At 41.4% G+C, this 25,641-nt stretch overlaps 1 protein-coding gene across 5 annotated transcripts in view; it reads left to right on the forward strand.

Moving 5' to 3' along the window:
• PLCB4 (phospholipase C beta 4) overlaps nucleotides 1-25,641 on the forward strand; it is a 452,949-nt gene that overhangs the window by 157,441 nt on the left and 269,867 nt on the right. For 4 of the 5 annotated variants that reach the window (XM_043883530.1, XM_043883529.1, XM_043883533.1 and 1 more), the window contains one exon: nucleotides 19,049-19,107. The exons of the other annotated variant lie outside the window; for it this stretch is intronic. The gene's annotated coding sequence lies outside the window, so the exon portion shown is untranslated. The remainder of the gene's footprint in view (nucleotides 1-19,048; nucleotides 19,108-25,641) is intronic. 5 annotated transcript variants of the gene reach the window in all.

Here is a 25,641-nt window from a genome sequence, read left to right on the forward strand (position 1 = left end):
TTTCTTATACCCAGAGGGTGGGTAGGATTGAAAGGAGGTTGCAGAAGAGCAGTGTGAGAGAGAGTTGGGGGTAATGAAAACTGTTTTGTGTCTTGATTTGTATGGTGGTAATGTGATTTTGAAGGCAAAAAGAGAAGAGGGCGGCAGAGGATGAGATGGTTAGATAACATCACCCACTCAATGGACTTGAGCAAATTCTAGGAGACAGTAGAGGACCTGCTGTGCTGCAGTCCATGGGGTTGCAGAGTCGGACACAACTTAGCGACCGAACAACAATAACGTGATTATGTGCATTTGTGAAAATGCATAGAACTGTATACTGGAAAGAGTGAATTTTACTAAATGTGAATTAAAAAAAAACAGGGAATTATTCCTCTTGATTATTAAAACTAGCTATGCTTCTGAGTCCAGGCACTGATGATATCTCAATGTCTTAGAAGGGTGAACACATCTGTGTCTTAGTTCCTAATTTCATTTTACTTCAGTTGCTGGGTGGGGTTTCCTTGTGAGACTTTGTCTTGCTTCGGGTAGTACTTGTTGATTTTTGAGGTCAGAAATAGCAATGGCAGAAAATTGTCCCACAGTCTCCCAAAAGCTGTTTCAGAGGGACCCTCCCAGCCTATTAGCCTAGTGTGCTGGTAAAGATGGAGAACAGGTTGGAGCTGTAGATAAATCAGCTGCTTTAGTTCATTCATGAAATCAAATGCGAATGAACAGGGAATAGAATCAGAGCAGGCTACTGCCCATGCGGATTATTCTAGACTGTGCATTTGCAGCTTGTCTATTCAACATGGTACCTTTGTCAAGGCCCTGTCATCAGCGGCCATGTTCTGGGTCTTGAAAAGTTTGTAGAGTTCAGCTCCATGAATGAAAACCCAAGTTGTCACTGTATCCCAGTGAGTTGGGCCCCAGTGGGCCAGCTGATGATGTAATTTCTCATGAAACAAGTGGTCTATGACCAAAAAATGATCCGACAGACATAAATATGTGTCTCAGAGTTATATAAATCATAACAAGAGAACTTCAGGCATTGAGTGGTTCTTGCAAACTGTGCTGTCCTCTTTTTTTTTCTATTCTCACTTGCTGACTAGAAGATGCATTTTATGTTTGTGAAGGATGTGACTACATAAAGCTTTCTGAGGTCATGATTCTCTGATCAAACCAGCACTGTTTCCATTTTCCTAGACTGTTTTGTATCTTTTGCCTTATGTGTACCTGCTTATATACAACTGTCTCAAGAATGCTATGAATCTAGAGTGATCTTGAGACCAGCTTCCTACCAGCAGGTTAGAAGTGACACACAGCAGATTAAAATGAAATGTTTCACTCCAGGATTGTCCTGTTGTTTTGGAACAACGGCTCTTGGGTTTCTGTTGTTACTATTCTTAGTGTAATTTGCACACATTATTTTCTCAGTGTGCATTGCTGTCTGAGTGCAGAAATAGAGATGGAGAGAGGACAGTAACTGAATACCCACTTGGACTGCATGAATGTGATAAGCACTTTTCGTGTATTATTTCATTTAACTTCATAACAGTGAGTGAGGTAGATGATTTTGCTGCTTTACAAACAAGGAAACTGGGGCCAAGAGAGGTTAATTGACTTGTATCCTCAAAGATAGGTCTCTCTCATCCCCAAACCTGCTCTTATTATACCCCAAGGCTCCATCTGGGAACAGGATTCTCTCATCTTGTTTCCACTTTCCCTGGAGGATGGAGACTGTACTGGTCTTTTGAGATTGAGCCCTGGGCCTCTTGTCAGGCCTGGACTGAGAACCAAACCTGCTCTCTCTTCTATTTTTCAGAGTCCCAAGAGATTTGGCCTAATTTAATGTATTTTTCAAAGCTGCCATCAGACACTTATCACTTGTTTCCTTCTCTCCGATCACTGCCTGAAGAGAAAAATTGAGTCTCAGAGTTTCATGTCTATGAAGGGCAGATGCACAAGGCTTTTTTATTTTAATAATTTCACTTCTAATCAGCACAGGGAAATAGGAAAGCAAAGAGAGAGAGAGAAACCCAACAGAATAAGTTGCAAAGATTCAAAAATATTGACACGTGCACCCCAATGTTCATCGCAGCACTGTTTATAATAGCCAGGACATGGAAGCAACCTAGATGCCCATCAGTAGACGAATGGATAAGGAAGCTGTGGTACATATACACAATGGAATGTTACTCAGCCATTAAAAGGAATACATTTGAATCAGCTCTAATGAGATGGATGAAACTGGAGCCCATTATACAGAGTGAAGTAAGCCAGAAAGATAAACACCAATACAGTATACTCATGCATATATATGGAATTTAGAAAGATGGTAACAATAACCCTATATGCTAGACAGAAAAAGAGACACAGATGTATAGAACAGACTTTTGGACTCTGTAGGAGAAGGCGAGGGTGGGATGATCTGAGAGAACAGCATCAAAACATGTATATTATCAAGTGTGAAACAGATCACCAGCCCAGGTTGGATGCATGAGACAAGTGCTCGGGGCTGGTGCACTGGGAAGACCCAGAGGGATGAGATGGGGAGGGAGGTGGGAGGGGGTTCAGGATGGGGACACATGTAAATCCATGGCTGATTCATGTCAATGTATGACAAACACCACTACAATATTGTAAAGTAATTAGCCTCCAACTAATTAAAAATATATATATATATTGGTAAGCCAAAAAATTCGTTCATTTTTTTTCCCAGTAAGATAATCTCTTAGTTGTCTTTAACTTCATTTGAAACAATTTTGTTAGACTGTATTGTGACAGCTGTTGTATCAGCATGCATTAAAAAACAAAACAAAGGAAAAAAAATTTAAAAATTGATGAATTTTCTTGCAGCCAGTTTAATATTGAAGATGGAAGAAAAAAAGCACTTTGGGCATATTATGCTATATTATTTTAAGAAAGGTAAATGTACAACTGATAAGCAAAAAATATTTGTGCCATGTATTTTCTCATAGCAGGAGAAGGTGCTGTGACTGATCAAACGTGTCAAAAGTGGTTCTTGGCTTTGTGCTGGAGATTTCTCACTGGTTGATGCTCCACGGTCGTGTTGACCAACTGAAGTTGATAGTGGTCAAATTGACTTTAATTGAGAATAATCAGTGTTATACCATACAGGACATAGCCAACATACTCAAAATATCCAAATCAAGTGATGAAAACTGTTTGTACCAGCTGGCTGCATTAACTGCTGTGATGTTTACATTCCACATAAGTGGAAAAAACACTTCTTGACTGTATTTCTGTATGCACTCCTCTACTGAAATGTGATGAAAATGTTTCACTTTTAAAACAAATCGTGATGGGTGGGTGGTAAAAAGGGGTTACTGCACAATAATGTGGAATGGAAGACATCCTGGGGCAAGAGGAGTGAAGCACCACCAGTCACACCAAACGCCACTCTTTATCCAAAGAAGATGATGTTGTGTATATGGTGGAACTGAAAGGGAGTCCTCTAATATGAACTCCTTTCAGAAGACCAAATGATTAATTCCAACAAGTACTGCTCCCAGTGAGACCAACTGAAGGCAGCACTCGATGAAAAGTGCCCAGCATTAGTCAACAGAAAACACATAATCATCCCTCAAGATAAAGCAAGGCTGCATGTTTCTTTGATGACCAGACAATAACTCTTACATCTTGGTTGGGAAGTTCTGATTCATCTGCAGTATTCACCAGACATTGCACCTTTTTTTTTTTTTCTTTTTTTTTAAATTTTTAAATTTTTTTATTTTTTTGACATTGCACCTTTTGATTTCCATTTATTTCAGTCTTTACACAGTTCTCTCAGTGGCAGAAGTTTCAATTCCCTTGAAGACTCTGAAAGGCACATGGAACAGTTCTTTGCTCAGAAAGATAAAATGCTTTGGGAATATGGAATTATGAAGCTGCCTGAAACATGGCATAAAGTAGTGGAACAAAAAAGATGTCCTTTTTATTATAGGGGACTGGAATGCAAAAAGTAAGAAGGCAAGAAAAACCTGGAGTGATAGGCAAATTAGGTCTTGGAGTACGGAATGAAGCAGGGCAAAGGCGCATAGAGTTTTGCCAAGAGAATGCACTGGTCATAGCAAACACCTTCTTCCAACAACACAAGAGAAGCCTCTACACATGGACATCACCAGATGGTCAATACCAAAATCAGATTGATTATATTCTTTGCAGCCAAAGATGAAAGTGAAAGTGAAAGTGAAGTCGCTCAGTCGTGTCCGACTCTTTGCGACCCTGTGGACTGTAGCCCACCAGGCTCCTCCGTCCATGGAATTTTCCAGGCAAAAATACTGGAGTGGGTTGCCCTTTCCTTCAGTCAGCAAAAACAAGTCCGGGAGCTGACTGTAGCTTAGATCATGAACTCCTTATTGCCAAATTCAGACTTAAATTGAAAAAAGTAGGGAAAACCACGAGACCATTCAGGTATGACCAAAATCAAATCCATTACGATTATACAGTGGAAGTGGGAAATAGATTCAAGGGACTAGATCTGATAGACAGAGTGCCTGACGAACTACGGATGGAGGTTTGTGACATTGTACAGGAAACAGGGATCAAGACCATCCCCAAGAAAAATAAATGCAAAAAGGCAAAATGGCTGTCTGAGGAGGCCTTACGAATAGCTGTGAAAAGAAGGGAAGCGAAAAGCAAAGGAGAAAAGGAAAGACTCTGCATTTGAATGCAGAGTTCTAAATAATAAAAAGGAGAGAAAAGAATGCCTTCCTCCGTGATCAGTGCAAAGAAATAGAGGAAACCAACGGAATGGGAAAGACTAGAGATCTCTTCAAGAAAATTAGATACACCAAGGGAATATTTCTTGCAAAGATGGGCTCAATAAACGACAGAAATGGTATGGACCTAACCGAAGATATTAAGAAGACGTGGCAAGAATACACAGAAGAGCTATACAAAAAAGATCTTCATAACCCAGATAACCACAATGGTGTGATCACTCACCTAGAGCCATGAATCCTGGAATATGAAGTCAAGTGGGCCTCAGGAAACATCATTACAAACAAAGCTAGAAGAGGTGATGGAATTCCAGTTTAGCTATTTCAAATCCTAAAAGATGATGCTGTGAAAGTGCTCCACTCAATATGCCAGCAAATTTGGAAAACTCAGCAGTGGCCACAGGACTGGAAAATTTCAGTTTTCATTCCAATCCCAAAGAAAGGCAATGTCAATGAATGCTCAAACTATCACACAATTGCACTCATCTCACATGCTAGCAAAGTAATGCTCAAAATTCTCCAAGCCAGGCTTCAACAATGTGAACCATGAACTTCCAGATGTTCCAGCTGGTTTTAGAAAAGGCTGAAGAGCCAGAGATCAGATTGTCAACATCCGCTAGATCATCAAAAAAGCAAGAGAGTTCCAGAAAAGCATCTATTTCTGCTTTATTGACTGTGCCAAAGCCTTTGACTGTGTGGATCACAATAAACTGTGGAAAATTCGTCAATAGATCGGAATGCCAGACCACCTAACCTGCCTCTTGAGATATCTGTATGCAGGCCAGGAAGCAACAGTTAGAACTGGACATGGAACAACAGACTGGTTCCAAATAGGAAAAGGATTATGTCAAGACTGTATATTGTCACCCTGCTTATTTAACTTACATGCAGAGTACATCATGAGAAACGCTGGGCTGGATGAAGCACAGGCTGGAATCAAGATTGCTGGGAGAAATATCAATAACCTCAAATATGAAGATAGCACCACCCTTATGGCAGAAAGTGAAGAACTAAAGAGCTGCTTGATGAAAGTGAAAGAGGAGAGTGAAAAAGTTGACTTAAAGCTCAACATTCAGAAAAATGAAGATCATGGCATGTGGTCCCATCACTTCATGGCAAATAGATGGGGAAACAGTGGAAACAGTGGCTGACTTTATTTTCTTGGGCTCCAAAATCACTGCAGATGGTGACTGCAGCCATGAAATTAAAAGAAGCTTACTCCTTGGAAGGAAAGTTATGGCCAACCTAGACAGCATATTAAAGAGCAGAGACATTACTTTGCAAACAAAGGTCCATCAAGTCAAGGCTATGGTTTTTCCAGTGCTCATGTATGGATGTGAGAGTTGGACCATAAAGAATGCTGAGCACCAAAGAATTGATGCTTTTGAACTGTGGTGTTGGAGAAGACTCTTGAGAGTCCCTTGGACTGCAAGGAGATCCAACCAGTCCATCCTAACAGAGATGAGTCCTGAGTGTTCATTGGAAGGACTGATGCTGAAGCTGAAACTCCAATACTTTGACTACCTGAAGCGAAGAACTGAGTCATTGGAAAGGACCCTGATGTTGGCAAAGATTGAAGGCAGGAGGAGAAGGGGATGGCAGAGGATGAGATGGTTGGATGGCATCACCAACTCAATGAACATGAGTTTGAGTAAACTCCGGGAGTTGGTGATGGACAGGGAGGCCTGGTGTGCTGCAGTCCATGGGATCGCAAAGAGTTGGACACAGCTGAGTGCCTGAACTGAACTGAAGTGGAACAAAACAGTGAATACATTGTTCAATAAAGTTCTTACATGAAAAAGAAAAGATGTGTCTTTTATTTTTATTTAAAATCAAAGGCCAATCTGTAGTTGGCCAAAAGATTTTAAGATTTAAGATTTAAAATCTCAATCTTTGAGCCCAGCTTATGTGTTAGTGCTCTTGAAATTCTTCTTAGGTATTATTCCTTAGAAGGTAATAGAAGTCTCTTGAATAGGGATTATTATTCATTTCTATCTTGGATCTATGATCCAAACAAATGCAAGTTAGTACCACTGATGAAATTTTCTCTCCAGCCAGATTGTATTTCCCAGTGCCTGTCCAGGCTGTAAGGGTTTCATTATAATCCTCTAGAAGAGACTTCCAGAAAACAAAGATATTTTATGTTAGTTTGACCCACTGTAGGGAATTGAGAAATGAATATGCCTCTAATAAGTGCCACACATGGGAGTTGAAATGTTCTCTAAGTATAAACTATACATAGGATTCCAAAGACTTAGAATGCAAGGGAAAAAAAAAGAGGAATTGTAAACTATCTCAATAATTTTATGTCAATTACATATATTTCAATTATATAAGAAAATTCTGCAAATACTGGGTTAATTATTATTAAAGTTAAATTCACTGCTTTAAGCTTATAGTTCTCAGATTATTGTAGGTTTGTGTGCAGTTGTAAAATATAACACAGAGAGATCCTCTGTACCCTTCACTGATTGGTACCATCTTACACAGCTTAGGTATAGCATCACAAGGACAAAATTGACATGGATACAGCCCACTGACATTACTTAGATTTTACCAGACGTACATGCACTCATATATGTGTGTTTAGTTCTGTGCAATTTAATCACCTGTGTAGAGGTCCAATGATCATCGTCACGGTCAAAATACATAAGAATTCCATCGCAAGGATCACGCGCAAGACATAGCGTATACGCACTGCATAGCCTACATCTCCATGCACTGCAGTCATAGGCTGCCGCCTCTCCTCCCTAACTGCTGGAAATCATTAATCTGGTGTCCGTCTGTGTACGTCCGTCATTTCAAGGATGCCATGCAAGTGGAGCTGTATAGATTTACTATAGCATATTGAGGTTAGCCCTTTTGCTTCACTAAATTCCCTTGAGGTCTCCCCAGATTGCGTTATTAAGAATTCTTTCCCTTTTGTTGCTGAGTAGTATTCTGTTTCTTTTTACCTTGTTAATGGGGCTCCTAAAAAGTTTAAAATTGCGTATATAATGTATGTGTATGACTGAGTCCTCTCTGTTGTTCACCTGAAAATATCAGTGTTGTTAATCAGCTATGACTTAGTGAAGTCGCTCAGTCATGTCTGACTCTTTTCAACCTCATGGACTGTAGCCTACCAGTCTCCTCTGTCCATGGGATTTTCCAGGCAAGAGTACTGGAGTGGGTTGCTGTTTCCTTCTCCAGGGGATCTTCCCGACCTAGGGATCGAACCTCGGTCTCCCGCATTGCAGGCAGACGCTTTACCATCTGAGTTACCAGGGAAGCCCTACCCCAATACAAAATGAAAAGTTTAAAAAAGTAAAATTAAATTAAAAAAATTACATATGTAACTCACAGTTGTGGCTTTTATCGTATTTCTGTTGGACATTATTGGTTTAAATACGTAATCAAGCAGCACATTTCTATTTCATGTGCATTGAATTTCTGGCATCCTGTGTTAAATGATGGGGCTTCCCTGGTGGCTCAATGGTAAAGAATCTGCCTGCCAATGTAGGAATCAGGTTCAGTCCCTGGGTTGGGAAGGTCCCTTCGAGAAGGAAATGGCCACCCACTGCAGTATTCTTGCCTGGGAAATCCCATGGACAGAGGAGCCTGGGGGTGGCGAGCTGCAGTCCATGGGGTCACAGAGTCAGACATGATTTGCTGACTAAACCACAGCATGTTAAACGCTGCCTTTTGTTCTGCTGACTGTAAAATCAGGTTATTTGGAAATGAATGAGGGAATAGTGCCTTTAAAATTATTTCAGGGGAGTAAAGTCGTCTTACTGTCTCTCCCACTCCCTTCCTCACACTTTTTCTTTTTTTGGTCAGTTTTCAGTAAGAAAACCTTTGTATTTCTATACACAAAAGAAACTTTTCATGAGGTTAGGCAGCAAGGGGAGTGTTTCTTGCAGCTGCTGCCAGTGGTCTCAGTACACTCATTTGAGACTAATTAAATGGCTCATATTTATCTGCTATTTTCCCTCTTGGGAGGCTCAGAAGCATTTTTTTTAAAGTTAAGCTTCAAAAAGAAACCAGCTCGGTTAGCTTATGATGCAAAGAAGAAGCAGGACACAGGGACACCTCAGAGCAGATTAGAACTGAGGGAAAGGATAATACCATTTTCAATTAAAATTGCCTGGGGAAATAAGGTAGGCAGAGAATAATTACCTGCGTTGGCACATATCCAGCTTTCTAAAACAAAGACCCTGCTTAAATATTCTGAGGGATCACTGACAACCACAGGCAGCCAAAGACCTTAAGAATTATGTCTGATCTTGAAACTATTTGAGTGGCTGCAGGAGGCTGCAGTGCATAGGAATTTTAAGTCAATTTCATGAGAAATTCTAACAAATAAAACTTGGGAAAAGCTAAGACCCCACAAAGAAGCAAGTCCACAAAGTAGCAGATTAAAGGGAGGATTCTCGGACAAAATATATTCATATTTCTGTAATTCCTGCTCTGTGCCCACTAGGGCATTGGGACTGAGATGGAACCATGGGGGAACATAAAGAGAATGGATTAAAGGACATTCTAATCACTCACCTCCTCACACAGAGGGAATGGGGTGGTCCCAGTCCTTGACCAAGTGCATTGCAGGTGCCAGGAATGATCACTAAGTAAATGCAACCTGACGTGGGCGCATCCAACCTAGTTGTGGGAATGAACTGTTGATAGAAAATGTTCTTTTTTTAAAACTTATTTTTATTTTTTAAGTTGAAGTATATTTGATTTACAATGTTGTGTTTCTGCTATATAGAGAAGTGATTCAGTTATAGATTATTTTTCATTTTCTTTTCCATTATAGGATATTGAATATAGTTCCCTGTGCTATACAGAAGGGCCTTGCTATTTATTCATTCTATATATAATAATTTACATCTGTTAATCCCAAACTTCCAATCCATCCTTGCCCTCATCCCCCATTTACCTCGGAAAGCAAGTGTTCCTTTAATGCAGGTATCAGGATGTAGCATTGTGGCCTCCAACCCAACCCCACCTCCACCTCCATCTCTGCCTCCAGGGCCTATTGTTGCAGTTCCTGAGCACATGAGTCTTGAGTTCCATTGTGTGTGTGTGTGTGTGTGTGTGTGTGTGTGTGTGTGTGTGTGTGTGAGTCACTCAGGCATGTCCGACTCTTTGAGACTCAGTGGACTGTAGCCCATCAAGCTCTTCTATCAGTGAAACTCTCCAGGCAAGAATACTGGAGTGGGTTGCCATTCCCTTCTCTAGGGATCTTCCTGACCCAGGGATCAAACCAAGGTCTCCTGGATTGCAGGCAGACTCTTTACTGTCTGGGCCGCCAGGGAGCCCCTGCTGTGACTGGATGGAATTGATGAGAAAGTTCTGAGGTTATACAACTACAGTTTTTTCTTTTCTCATGACCTAAAGAAAGACTCACTTTCTTCTCTCTAGTAGGAGAGTCAGTGGTTTTTCCTCTTTGCTTCTAGTGTTAGCCTTTGCTTTGTTGCCATCTTTTCGAAATCTTTCGGTTTCAAAATGTAAGATAATTTTGGAAGGAGTAACAAAGAGAAGTAATCCATTACAGCTTTCATCTCTCCTCTTCCAAATAAAGATATAGGGGCTTAAGGAATGCTTGGATTATTTTCTTTTTTAAGAAGACTTCATGGAGAAGGAAATGGCAACCCACTCCAGTATTCTTGCCTGGAAAAGTCCATGGACAGAGGAGCCTGGTGGGCTGCAGTCCATGGGGTTACATGACTGAACATGAGTTAACATATATAAAACACTGAGAGCAGCATTTGAATTTAGTAATTTCTCATGTTTTGTTGTTCAGTTGCCAAGTTGTGTCCGACTGTTAGCAGCTGCATGGACTGCAGTATGACAGACTCCTCTGTCCTCTACTATGTCCCAGAGTTTGCTCAAATTAGTGTCCATTAAGTTGGTGATGCTGTCTAACTATTTTATCCTCTACTGCCCCCTTCTCTTTTGCCTTCAGTCTTCAGGATCTTTTCCAATGAATCAGCTCTTTGTGTAGGTGGCCAAAGTATTGGAGCTTCAGCTTCAGCATCAGTCCTTCCAATGAATATTCAGTGTTGATTTTCTTTAGAATTGATTGGCTTGATCTTCTTGCAGTCCGAGGGACTCTCAGGAGTCTTCTCTAACACCATAGTTCAAAAGCATCAATTCTTTAGCACTTGGCCTTCATTATGGTCCAGCTCTCACATCCATACATGACTACTGGAAAAACCATAGCTTTGACTACACAGATTTTTGTTGGCAAAATGATGTCTCTGCTTTTTAAATACTCTGTCTAGGTTTGTCATAGCTTTCCTTCCAAGGAGCAAGCATTTTTTAATTTCATGGCTGCAGTCATTGTCCTCAGTGATTTTGGACTCCAAGAAAATAAAGTCTGTCACTGTTTCTACTTTTTCCTCATCTATTTGCCATGAAGTGATTGGACTTGATCTTAGTTTTTTGAATGTTGAATTTATAGCCAGCTTTTTCACTTTCCTCTTTCACCCTCATCCAGAGGCTCTTTAGTTCCTGTTGGCTTTCTGCCATTAGAGTGGTATTATCTGCATATCTAAGGTTGTTGATATTTCTCCTGGCAATCTTGCTTCTAGCTTGTGACTCATCCAGCCTGGCATTTCGCATGATGTACTCTGTCTGCACAGAAGTTAAATAATCGGTGTGACCATATGCAGCCTGTTGTGCTCATTAATTGGTTATTACTATTATTATTTGCTTTGCTTCTTCTGGACCTGTCAAGTGGTTTTACTTTCTAACCAAACATGTTTTTGAAGGAAAATAACCTAAAGATTGTCATTTTTTTCCAGTTAAAAAAATCTTAATGAATATGCCATGTGCTAGTGATTATATTAAGCATGCTTTTTAATTTTCTTTATCCTTTTCCTTTTACTATTAGTATGGTTATGTATATGTTGTCTCAATGTAACTTCTAAACAGTGAAATCTGTTGTGTGAAAAGCAGTTAAGTTGGTTGAGACTGTGTAGAAAAATATAACAATTTAATTAAAAAATGTTTAGCCCATGGTGTTATTTGGGCACTTAAAATTTATTTTTGGTTCTTCTAGGTACTAGTTATGTGTTTGTTTTCTTCTCTTTTTCTTTTTTTGATCTTCTTCTGCACCTCCTTTTCCTCCTTCAGAATATCAATTGTCTACACATATGATTTCACAAGGTTCAGTTTAAACTCAAGGAGAGAAATGTCTCATATACGTCTGAAAGTTGGCAGAGAACATGCATTCTTAGGGTTGGAGTATTAGCTGTTCTAGTGATGAGTGGGAGACCTGTTCCAAGTCTGCTCTCTCGTTTTAACTTCAGGGCATCCTCTCTGCTGGCTGGTTAGCTCTCCTTGTGATATGATGTCAGCTTCTAGCCTGGGGCCCGGGAGGGGGGGCGTGGGAGGGAAATGCATGCAGATGACAAATGAATGTAGTAGGCAAATACTAGGTACAGCAGGCAGAATTCTCAGATGGCCCCAGGACCCCCACCCTGGCAACTGTGCCCTTGATGTCATTTCTGAAATGTGGTTATGTTGGGTGGCATGGTTGACTAAGAATGAGGTTTTCTTCTGTGAGTCTGTCCTAGTCAGCTGAGAATCTAGAAGGGACTCAAGGTAGGTTCAAGGAGAGAGAGGAATTCCATATGAGGGAGATTCTCCGTTGCTGAACTGGAAGATGGTGGGGCCATGTGGCCAGGAGTGTGGTAGCATCTGGGAGCTGGGCGTGGCCCCTGCTGACAGCCGGCAGAAAGTGGCTTCAGTCTTGTGACTGTAAGGACATGAGGTTGGCCAGCAATCTGCCCGAGCTTGGAAAGGAAAGCTCCAGAAAGGAAGGCAGCCTAGCAGAGACCTTGATTGTAGTCTTGTAAGGTGTTCAACAGAGATCCCTACAGCTGGACCCAGACTTCTGACCTACAGGACCACAAGCTACTAAATTGTTGTTTTAAGCCATAAAGTTCGTAACAGTTTTGTGACGCAGTCACAGAAAACCAACGCACAAGGGAAACCAGGCAAAAGAAGGTAGATGTGTAGTTGCAAAGCCATTGCCATTATTTAGAGAAAAATATAACACTTTAAAAATAACTCATAATAATTTCCTAATGAAGAGCCCCCAGTTAAACACTTTAGAGCCAGTGAGCCACAATAAATGCCAGATCCAGGAGCTGTAACTCTTCTGGGTTTCCCAAGGTGGTGCTTTTAGACTTTGGGAAGGGCAGAGGAATGATGAAGCTGCACCCTTGCTAGACGTTTATTGCGTGATGGTGAAGGAGAATGTGCAGTCAAGGACGGTGGATGCGTCCCCTCCATCCCTGTCATCAGCGGTGCTGACTGAGCTTTCATTTGGTTGGGGCGGGGGGGCGGGTCACTAACCCAGGGGCGAGAGGGGAGCTGGAGCCCATGGGTGAGGGCCACCTGCTGGGGGTGATCCAGAGGGAGGTGCTGGGGGACCGGGAGGACCCAGGTCTTCTCAGGCGGGCCAGCCAACTCTCAGTGCTGGCGGGAGTCTATATTCTGGGTCTGTATTGCTGCATCTTCCAGATTTCCAAGTGCAGCTGGGGTTCCGAAGATTCATGGGAAATCTCCCAACACGGAAGTGTTAGCCGTCAGCTCAGATGTTAAAAGATGAGCATGCCAGGTGAAGCCCTCGGCAGCCGCTCCTCCAGCGCAGCGCAGAGGAGCCGGTCTGTGCGCAGCATGGAGCGCGCGCGCCAGGAGGACAGTGGTTCTGCGCGCGCGGTCACTGTCGCGTCCGCGTGTCAAGCCGCGGGGTGCACGATACGTGCTTGTGGAGTGGCTCGGAGGAGCCAGCAACGTGTTTGCACTCTCTGTGGAACTATCACATGTGATCTTACTTTGGTGAAGCAGGGTTTAAAGATGTGATTGCTTTTTTTTCAAATTGCAGTGGAGTTGGGTTACAACATAGTGTCAGTTTCAGGTGTAAGCACAGTGATGGCTGAGTACACACACACACACACACACACAGATGAGCTACATATCCTTCTTCAGATCACTTTGCGTGGCTGTGCCCACAGTGTCCTCTGGGCCCGGCTGATCCCATTCTTTAAGCTGCAGTCCACCGAGGCCTCCTCTGGAAGGTCGACAGTGAGAGGCGTCCGAGCAGGAGCTGTGCGCTCCGGCCTCGCCCCGGCCGGCTCCCTTCACCCCCGCCCAGACTTCTGAGATGGGCGCTAGCGGACCCCCCTCTCGCTGATGCGGAGCGGGCTCGCAGACGTGCAGTCAGCTGCTCGCAGACCATGCAGCTGGTAGGTGGTTGTCCTCGGTCTCCTCTCCATTTCCTTCCGCCCTTCTCCTCGCTTGCTGCTCGGGGTGTGCGGTGGAGCCAGCAGCATCAGCTCCTCCTGGGAGCTTGGTAGAGATGCGGAGTCTATGGTCTCCGTGAGAATCCTGTCTCAAACAGAATCTGCTTCTTTACCAAATAACTGTGGCAATCTGTATGTATGGTAAAGTCTCAGGGCTCTAAACTTAGGTTATTCCTGAGCCACTTCTGTGGATTTGGTGAAATCTCTCTTTCACTTGAACTTATTACTCATCTTTTCCACTTAAACGTTTTCACTTAAAAAGAAACGATAACTGATAAATAACTAGTAACATGATAACATTACTATAGGAAATAGCCGTTAACGTATTTGTTGTGATAGAATTAAGTTCAGTAGAGACTGACGTAGTTTTTCATATATAGAAGCTGCATTAATGTGTACATTCTCTCTCCATGTGTAGTGAAGAAATACCTATATTTTACACGTAAGCTGTACCCTGAATAAAAACAGTGATAAATTATAAACTCTCTCTGTGGGCCATGAGTGGGAGTGTGTTCAGCTGTGGTGCTTTGTAAATACAGTCACCGAGTCTTCCCCTCCGGTGTCCACGCCGTTTAAGCATCAAGCTCCCATCAGGTGGTGGGGCTGCCTCCCCACCCTTGGAGTCTGGGCCTGACCACGTACTTTGCTTTGCCCGCTCCTACGGTAGCACATGTGACATGGCAGAGGCTCGTGCAAGGGGACCCATGCTCTTGCCGTCCTCGCCAGCCTGGGATCTTGGTGTGAACCAAAGTAAGTATTTACATTAACACACAGGTTTTGAGATGGTTGGTTACACTGCACAAACTCACTGATATGACGGTGCTCTCACATTCTGTTTGTGAAACAGTACTTTCCCATGTCCAAGAGCAGATCGGAGTGAAAGAATCTGTTTTGATTCGGTCTTGCCCAGTTACTCTTCACTTGAAAACAAAATTTCAATATTGACTGTATCGGGGAGAGCACTGAATGCTAGTCTTTTTGTGTTCAATACATAGATTCATAAAAACAGACCTCTCAGTGTGAGTCTCTTATATTGGTAGGTTTTTTTTTTCTCCTCCACTGAGCAATAAAAATATCACACTTGGCTAAGCTCCCCACTGCTTTGAAATAAGACTGTATCTCAAGCACTGTGGCATCTGCCATTAGTGGTACTTGGTAGGCATATGCTCTTCTTTGGCAAAAGAAAAATATAATTGTATTTCCCATCATCATAAATCCCATGGAGAATTATAATAGTCTCTTAAAAATATAGATATTCACCAGTTACTGTTTCCTTGGAGAGTGTAAGTATTTTGTTAGTTTTGAAAGAAGCCAACTTCTATTCACTGGCAAACTTACTGGAAGTGAACCTTTTTTTAAACTTCAATGAAATATCATTTATAAAGCATAAAATTCACCAACTCAAAATGCATGATTCAGTGGTTTTTAGTATATACACAAAGTTATGCAACCATTTTACAGTCTAATCTCAGAACATTTTCATCACCCCAAAGAGAAAGCCCACCCCCTTGAGCGAGTGGTCCCCACCTTCCCTACCCTTCCAGTCCCGTACAAGCACTAACCTGCTCTCTCCATCTATTCAGTTCAGTTCAGTTCAGTCGCTCGGTGGTGTCCGACTCTGTGACCCTATGGACTGCAGCACTCCAGGCTTCCCTGTCTACCAGCAACTCCTGGAGCTTACTCAAACTCATGTCCATCGGATTGGTGATGCCATCTCATCCCCTGGTGTCCCCTTCTTCTCCTGCCTTCATTCTTTCCCAGCATCAGGGTCTTTTCCAATGAGTCAGTTCTTCTCATCAGATGGCCAAAGTATTGGAGTTTCAGTATCAACATCAGTCCTTCCAATGAATATTCAGGACTGATTTCCTTTAGGATGGACTTGTTGGATCTCCTTGCAGTCCAAGGGACTCTCAAGAGTCTTCTCCAACACCACAGTTCAGAAGCATCAATTCCTCAACACTCAGCTTTCTTAATAGTTCCAACTCTCACATCCATACATGACTTCTGGAAAAACCATAGCTTCGAGTAGATGGACCTTTGTTGGCAAAGTAATGTCTTTGCTTTTTAACATGCTGTCTAGGTTGATCATAACCTTTCTTCCAAGGAGCAAGTGTCTGTATCTGTGGATTTGCCTGTTATGTACATTTCATATATATGCAGTCATACAGTATGTGGCCTTTGTGACTGGCTTCTTTCATTTAGTATAATTTTTTTAAGGTTCATTCATGTTCTTACATGTATTTGTGTTGCATTCTTTTGATTGCTGAATGAAATTTATTGTATAGATATACCACATTTTAAAAATCGATTTCCCAGCTCATGGATATTGAGATTGTTTCAACCTGTTGGCTATCTTGAGTAATGCTACCATGAAAAAAATATATCAAATTTTTTTGTATGGACATACATTTTCATTTCTCTTCATAATTACTGATCCATATGGGGAAGATCCCTGGAGAAGGGAATGGCTACTCACTCCAGTATTCTTGCCTGGAGAATCCCATAGACAGAGGAGCCTGATGGGCTACAGTCCATGGGACCCCAAAGAGTCAGTCATGATTGAGTGACTAACACACACACACACACACACACACACACACACACACACACAAAGTAATTCTATGTTTAACAATTTGAGAAATGCCAGACTGTTTTCCAAAGTGGCTGCAGCATTTTATATCCCAGAAGCAATGTAGGAGGGTTCTGATTTCTCCAGATTCTCATCAACACTTTTCGTAAACTGTTTTCTGACTGAAGTTATCCTAGTAGGTGTGAATAAGTATCTCATTGTGGTTTTGACTTAATTTTATGTGATGGTTGAGCATTTCTTTATGTACTTGTGTATCATTTTTGGAGAAATGTCTATTTAAATTATTTACTCATTTTTAAATTGGGTTATTGTTTTATCATTAAATTATAATAGTTCTTCTTAAAATATTCTGGATATAAGTCTCCTATTAGATATGCAATTTGCAAAAATCTTTTTCCACTTTGTGGGTTGTCTTTTCACCTTCTTTTTTTTTTTTTTTATTTTTTTTTTGTCTTTTCACCTTCTTGATGGTGACCTCTGAAGCACAGAAGTTTTTAATTTGATGATGTCCAACTTACCTATTTTTTTCTTTGTTGTTGGTGCCTTTAGTATTGTTTCTATGAAACCATTGCCTAAATCCATGGTCACACAGATTTGTTTCTATGTTATATTTACTCCTAAGAGGTTTATAGTTTTAGCTCTTATGTTTACATCTATGATCCAGTTTGTACTAATTTTTTTGTGTATGGTGTGAGGTAGGAGCCACCTTCATTGCTTTGTATGTGGATTTCTATTTGTCCCAGCACTATTTGTTGAATAGTGCTTTTCAGCAAATATATTTTGTTATATCTTTTTTGTTATTATCTCTTTTACATTTTAAAAAATATTTGTTATTATCTTTTCCTCTTCAGTGGGCTTACATTCTTTGAAAAACAGCTTTTGTTTACACCAGCATTAATAGGATCTGGGATTTGGGGACTTTTTATAACTATTTATTAGGTTTTCTTCTACATTATTGAAAATTGTCTTTCATCTTTTGAAAGACCAAATGCACACACAGAAACACAGAAACACAGAGATCTGTAGAGGCCAGTACATAGACACACGTGCTCACTCATCCATTTGGTCTCTTCTTTACCAAAGACCCCGTTTAACATCCTTCAGTACCTAGAGTAATAATAATTGGATTCAAAAGTTGGTAGCTTAAGGCCTTGATCCACCTATGAGCATAGCACCAAGTCAGTTACAGAGGTTTGCCCATCATATCCCAGTAGCTAAATAGTTCATGACAAACTGTTTATACTGCTTCACCTCTATGTAGTTAAGTATTTCAACATTGGGTTTCCCAAATGTTGTAATGTCCTAGCCATGGACAGAAGTAGAAAGGCTTATGGAATAATGCATCAGTTTTATGCTGGATAGTCCACTTAAGGAATTAGAAAAGGAAAGCAAAATGTGTCCAGTGGTCTCTCAGAATGAAGAGCATGGTATGGCAGAGTTATTAATCAGTGAGCTGTTTTGGAACTGAGCTTGTTTCACAGTCCCAGGAGGTAAACGGTTTTAGCTTCCCAGCTCTAGGCGGACCATTCAGTTATTCATCTGTTCACTGACAATGTGGGAAGTACCTAGTGCGTGCTAGGCACTACGCTGCTGCTGGGTATATACATCTTGGTTCTAATCTTTTCTTTTTTTTTAATGACATAGTTTTCATTTGTGGCTGTATTGGGTTGGTCAGAAAGTTTGATTGGGTTTTTCCATTCGAAGTTACAGAAAAGCCTGAATGAACTTTTTGATGAAACTTTCTACCTGGGAGCTAACAGTAGAGATCTCCACAAATAGATGATGATCTTTGCAAAATCCCAGTTCAGATTTTACAGACATCATTTTCCATGTCTGGATTGCCAGTTTTTCTGCCTCTTACTTCTGTGTACTTTTGACACCAGCCAGACCTGTGTCACTCTTCCACCCCACACAACATCTTGGAAAGATCTTGAAGTCTAAACTCAGTGTCAAGTCCAAAATCTACATAACAACTTCTTAATGACGACAAATCAAAAATACACGTAAAAAATATTGACTGTTTGTACACAGATGCAAATTCATTATAAATCTTCCCTGTTCAGCACTGCTCTTCTTTGAAAAGTTCCTTAAAGTTAGTTTTACTATCAATCAGGAAAAGATCATTGTATCTACTTCTAGAACATTTTGAATATCCTTGTTCAACTGCTGCTTAATTATTTTGGTAGGTCAAGAGGTTGAATTGGAGATCGGCGGCTTAGTAAAGAGGGTATATAAACCCTGTAGGCTGAGCGTAGCAGTAACATTTCTGATTTGATGATTATGTATTTTTGTCATCTGTTTAGAAACTAATTTATTAAAGTCTCTTTCTGATGTGTTTTAAAGAATACTAGGAGTTTTGATTTTGAAGCACAGAGATTTCCATGAGAATTCCAGAAGTCCTTTACATTCATTTTTCTCTGTTCTGTGTCATTCCTTCACAGAGGACAGCGCTGTAATTGGACTAAGCAGACATCACTCTTAGCCAGCCCCCAGCCATCTGGTATGTACTCTGCACATGGTGGGTAAGAGTTGATAGTTTTGTGGAGTTCTAGAACTTTCAGTCTGTAAAATGAATCCCTTCAGTCACATTGTTGTCCCATCTGAGATGCCTCTCAAAACTGGTTTGTAGACGTTTTCTTTTATGTTGTGGAGCACTCATCACCTGACATTTTCTAGATTCAAGTTTATTCATTCTACCAGGTTTGGATGCTTCATTTTCTGCTAGATTTTCTACTTGCTGCACCGACTATTGTGCACATTTAGTAAGCATCAGTGTGCTAGTCACTAAGTTGTGTCTGACTCTTTGTGACATCATGGACTGTAGCCTGCCAGGCTCCTCTGTCCATGGGATTTCCCAGGCAAGAAAACTGGAGTGGGTTGCCATTTCCTTCAGATGTTATTATTAAAGTTACTGTTTTATGTAGTTCTTTCTGAGGAGAAATGTGTGTGACTTGTTTTTAATCTTATGCACATTTTGTTTAAAAAGATTCTCACAGATGGGGAAAGTCACTGTCAGCCTGAATCTACCCTCTGTTTTATGGGAGCTACCTATAAAGATGATGTAATTAACTCCTTCCAATGTTTCTCTGAAGTTCCATTTTACAAATCTTTAACAAAATGCTAAAATGGAAATCAGAAATAATATGTGCACAGTTATTTTTATTTATTAATGATGACTTGCCCATGCTTTATTCAAGAGCCAGAGTCCTAGTGAATGCTCTTTTACAACTCCTTTGGCCAATTGCTATTTTCTTCTTGGTGTTGTAAATAAAAAATTTGAACTATATGTCATTTCTTACTTCAAGGGACAAGAAGTAATTTTATAGTGATCACATGAAAAAAATAACCAGCAGATTTATATTTAATGGTAAAGAATCCACCTGCATTGTGGAAGATCTGGGTTCCATCCCTGGGTTGGGAAGATCCCCTGGAGAAGGGAACAGCTATCCACTCCAGTATTCTGGCCTAGAGAATTCCACGGACTATATAGTGCATAGGGTTGCAAAGAGTCAGACACTGAGCAACTTTCACTTTCACTGATACCACATGTTCTTTGGGTTTCCGCTGTAGCTCAGCTGGTAAAGGATCTGCCTGCAATGCAGGAGACCTCGGTTCAATTCCTGGGTTGGGAAGATCTGCTGGAGAAGGGATAGGCTACCCAGTCCAGTACTCTTGGGCTTCCCTTGTGGTTCAGTTGGTAAAGAATCTGCCTGCAATTTGGGAGACCTTGGTTTGATTCCTGGGTTGGGAAGATCTGCTGGAGAAGGGATGGACTACCCAGTCCAGTACTCTTAGGCTTCCCTTGTGGTTCAGTTGGTAAAGAATCTGCCTGCAATGTGGGAGGTTTGGGTTTGATCCCTGGGTTGGGAAGATCCCCTGGAGGAGGGAAAGACTACCCACTCCAGTATTCTGGCCTGGAGAATCCCATGGACTACCGTGGATTTCAGGCTCTACAACAGAGAAGCCTGGTAGGCTACAGTCCATCGGGTGGCAAAGAGTCAGACACAACTGAACAACTTTCACGTCACGTCACGTCTATAAGTGAGCTCCAGGGCTCAAGCATTTAAAATCAGTATTATTTTCTTCTCCATGTTTCATGCCACGTCAGACATTTCATTATCTCCTGGCAGGCCCATGGCTGATTTTCTTCCAGCCTTTCTGTGAGAGGAGGGAAGACTCATACTACCTGACAAGTTCTCCATTCTACCAGATCAGTACTTACCGATGACAGAAGATCAAGAAAGTAGATTTATTATTGAATGTTCCTACTTATTTTTAGGCAAGTGCAGTATATTTTACTGTTCCCCATGGATGATTCATAAACCATGTCTCAGCAGGCAAACTCAAGTTGGGAATCTAAATAATTCACTAGAGACTTTAAATCATTGTGGACAGGATATCTCCTTTTTGGTTTCTTTTTGATTTTTTTTTTTTTTTTGAACTGTCTACTTTCTCTGTACAATCATTATATTATCCTTAAAAAATAAGTATTGTTGATCATCTGTTATAAATGGTCCCTATGAAGTATTAGGTATTTTGTGAAAAGAAAGACTTGATTTAAGAATAATAATAAAAACAATAACCTAGAGCTTAGAAGTTTTTTGCTCTGTATTTTATGATTTCTTTTATGTTAAGTGGTATAAATGCCACCCATTTGATCTTACAAAGACTTTAGTTGGCATTGAGGCTTCCCTTGTGGCTCAGGTGGTAAAGAATCTGCCTGCAATGCAGGAGACCCGGGTTCAATCCCTGGGTTGGGAAGATCCCCTGGAGAAGGGCATGGCAACCCACTCCAGTGTTCTTGCCTGGAGATTCCCACGCACAGAGAAGTCTGGCCGGCTATGGTCCATGGGGTCACAAAGAGTTGGACATAACTGAGTGACTGACACTTAGACGGCGTTGGGCCCCAGAACAGCTAACATAGAACGTGGGCTCCTCTTCCATCCCCACACTCAACAGGACCCGATTGAACCTGGTGTCTCACTTGTCACCAGGGTTTTGATTGTCATCTTTGTGTTAGGCTTGCCTGTTTCCCAGGGAGAATGTTCTTGTGTGTTTCCTGCCACCCTCTTCTAAAAAGCATTTCACTCTAGCAGCATTCAATTGTTGGCTATCTTAAATAATGGATTTTTATCCTGAAGTGAGATCTGATACTTTTATAATGTCTTCCCATATTTAAAATTGGAACTATCTGGACCCTGGCATCTGAACTGTTCTTGTTCCATCTTGAACACTGACGTAATTTTGTCACAATTCCAACAGTGGGATGTACATATGTTCTAAGTGGGTTACTCTTTTTTAGGACTATTACATCCACAGTAGGCATTCAGAATATATTTTAATTCCTGTAATGGCAAAAGGTATATTTTATATTTTTCTTATTTAAGTTACATTCAGCTTAGCTTTTCATCAGTGTTAAAATAGAAAGAATTTAAATAGACCAAATGAGATGAATTATCCTCACTCTTAAATTTCTAGCTTCAGAGTGAGTCTTCTTAAAGAGGAATTTATTAGTTTGGTCAAACCAAAAGCTGTGTGTTCAAGTTTCATGAAAGAAAACAACCCTTAATACCTACTGACCTATTTTATTTCCATTTCAAAGATCAACTATTTGAGAGGCAAAAATTACCTAGTGTTGGGCATTGCTTTCTTCCTTTTGGAGTGACTTGAAATTGTTTTTATTAAATATTGGTTATGTACAGAATTTATAATATCAGTGTCATGTATGAAGCTCACCAAACTTGAAGCTGACTTTATTTTTACTTCTACTTTGGAGCCTTACGCAGTACCCTCACCTTGTTCACACCTGGAGAAGAATATGTTGTGCCAAGTTATTAGCATCTTTTTTCTAGATCTAAGACCTTTATTCTAGGGCTGCTGCATTGCTCTATGATAACAAAGAGACTTCTTGCTTGTTAAACAGTGGTGAGTGCAGCTATTTAAATACTAAAGTATTACAGAAACTCTTATCCGAGGTACAAAAACAAGAATCCGTTACAAATTTTCTTGGAGCCTATTTACACATCACGAAAGTCTTGGCTTGGGCGCCCCTAAGCAGACCTGAGATGGGGTTTCTGCACGCGTGTTTTATTAGGGCAGCATTCCCGGGAGGATGAGGGAGTGGGGAAGGGAGCCAGACAGGGGAAGGTGTGGGCAGTGTCTCTGCCTCAGCCTGATACCTGGCGGAGCTCTGGGGCAGAACTGCTCCAGGAATCTGCTCCTTCTGCTTGAGGCGAGGGAGCTGGCCTTCCCATCTCTGCCTCAGACACCGACTGTGGCTGGTGGGAGAGGGGCTGCAAACCGGGGAGCACTCGACTCTGTATCTGCAGGCGAAGCAGCCCTGGAAGTCAGTTGCCATCTTTAGAACAAAGCACAAAAGCTGGGAGGTGGGCACACAGGTAAAAGGCAGCAGTGGTATTGGGAGTGACGCTACAGTGTCTCCTCTACCTGGTCACGTGTTGGCTCACCTCTTCTTCACCCCTTAGGCCGTTTCCTGGTGTCAGCTACATTCGTTTTCCTTCTTCGAGTTGGTCATGAGCTACTGCCTCAAACAGCAGAATCCTAAAGTGACTGCAGTGTTGAGAGATACCTCGGTAGTTTTCAGTAAATTGAGCTGCTACATGTATTAGAGTTAGAGGAAAACAAAAATCCATAATTTCAAAGCTTTCCTTAGATGAGTGTCTTCATGGATAACAATTTCAGTGCCCTGATAAAAGAGGCAGGGATATTCTGTGACTGTATTGTTGCATTTATTCTTGCTAGAAACATTTCCAAGCATACATGTTAATGCCATGGTTTCTCATTCTCATCTATTTTAACCATCCTTTTAAATTTTATATTTTAGCTTTTGCCTTTAAAAGTATTTTCTTAAACCTTTTGTGAAAATATATGGTGTTTCTGAACTGAATTGAAATGATGGTGTTTCCTTTTAGTCAGTTCAGGTGCTTAGTCATATCCGACTCTTCGTGACCCCATGGACTACAGCACGTCAGGCCTCCCTGTCCATCACCAACTCCCAGAGCTTGCTCAAACTCATGTCCGTCCAGTCGGTGATGCCATCCAACCATCTCATCCTCTGTCGTTCCCTTCTCCTCCTGCCTTCAATCTTTCCCAGCATCAGGGTCTTTTCCAATGAGTCAGTTCTTCACATCAGGTGGTCAAAGTATTGGAGCTTCAGCTTCGGCATCAGTCCTTCCAATGAATATTCAGGACTGATTTCCTTTAGAACTGACTGGTTGGATCTCCTTGCTGTCCAAGGGACTCTCAAGAGTCTTCTCCAACACCACAGTTCAAAAGCATCAATTCTTTGGCACTCAGCTTTCTTTATGGTCCAACTCTCACATCCATACATGACTACAGGAAAAACCATAGCTTTGACTAGACTGACCTTTTTTTGCTAAGTAATGTCTCTGCTTTTTAATATGCTCTCTAGGTTGGTCATAGCTTTTCTTCCAAGTAGCAAGCGTCTTTTAATTTCATGGCTGCAGTCACCATCTGCAGTGATTTTGGAGCTCCAGAAAACAAAGCCTCTCACTGTTTCCATTGTTTCCCCGCTATTTGCCATGAAGTGATGGATGTTTCTTTCCTTGGATGCTTTCAGCTCAGTATAGCACAAAAATGTGGCCTAGTAGAAACAGAATGTGAACAGCAATGAATTTCTCTTTAGCCTCATTTTTTTAAACTTAAAAAAAAAAAAAAGAAAAAAAGGTTGTGATAACAGGCTGAACTGGAGGCTGGGAAGTCCAAGATTACACTTGAAATTAATTTTAATAATGTTTTAGCCTAGCATATCCTAATTATTATCATTTCAACATTCAATACAATATTAATTATATTTTGCCTTTTTATTTTTTAGAATTTTCATTGGGTGTAAATTAGATACTTAAAACAAGTCTCAATTCAAACTAGTCATATTTCAAGTGCTCAAAACCACTTTGGCCAATGGCACTGTATTGGACAGTGCAACATCAGACTGTTATAGAAAATCTCTGATAAGAGGCTTCCTTCCTTTGAGACAAGACTTTTTGTCAGCAGTCTGAATCTCCCAGCTTGGAAACCCCATTCAATAAAGAAATGAGGTGGCATTGTTGTCCAAAGAAGGTGAGCTTATCTGTCTTTGATGAGCTATTGTTGCTTCCGTTTGGTACTTAATGCCCTGTAGGCACGAATTATGATGAAAATGATTGGGTTTGACAGCTAAGATATCACTGATAACCTTCAGGAGTGCAGAGTTACTTTTTGAAAGACCCTGGGTCTTGAATGAAAGGGAGACTGTGTAGAAGTTTTAAAGAGGAGAGGAAGGCATCTTAGGAAATGGAAAAAATGATGTATATGTATATCATGTGTGTTGGCAGAGAAGGGTCTGGATAAGTTTGAGTACTGGCCTGTAATCTGACAAGGCAGGGATACTAACTGCACAGTGAGAAAGGTAGTTAGTGTCTAGACTGAGGCCAGATTTGAATACCTGGATTGTGCAGTGTATGAAGTGGGATATCATCACGGTCCAGTTCACACGCTGGGCTCTGTTTTTGGAATCCCTCCAGAATGTAGTGACTTGAAACAACAGAAGCCGCCTCCTCCCCTCACATTTCCTTTGAGCCAGGGGTTCTGGAAGGGCCTCGCTGTGCCCTCTGGCTTGGAGGGCCTCTCAGGTAGCTGCATTCAGACGGTATCTGGAGCTTCAAGAGCAGGAGGCTGGAGCCGCTGGAGGCTGGCTGGGTCCCCCCACAGGCTCAGCATGTCTGTGGGCTTCCTCATGGCCTGGTGCCTGTGGGGCAGTCGGTGCTTCCCTGGGCCCTGTGATTATTGCCCCCGACAGTGAGAGGCACCTCCGCTCGGGAAGGCTCTTTGGAAATAATGCTGAATCATTTCCATCACATGACTTTGTCACTGCGGAGTCATGAGCCAGTCCGCTTTCAAGGGGAGGAGACACAAATGCCCACTTCTCAGTGGGAGGGTGCTAAAGTCGCCTGGTGTGGAGAGAGTGTTGGAAGAACTGCCCCAGAACCCCTTCCCAGCAGCACTGCTGTCTGCA

Source organism: Cervus elaphus, chromosome 23 (assembly GCF_910594005.1).
Source record: "Cervus elaphus chromosome 23, mCerEla1.1, whole genome shotgun sequence".
Taxonomy (NCBI): Eukaryota; Metazoa; Chordata; class Mammalia; order Artiodactyla; family Cervidae; genus Cervus; species Cervus elaphus.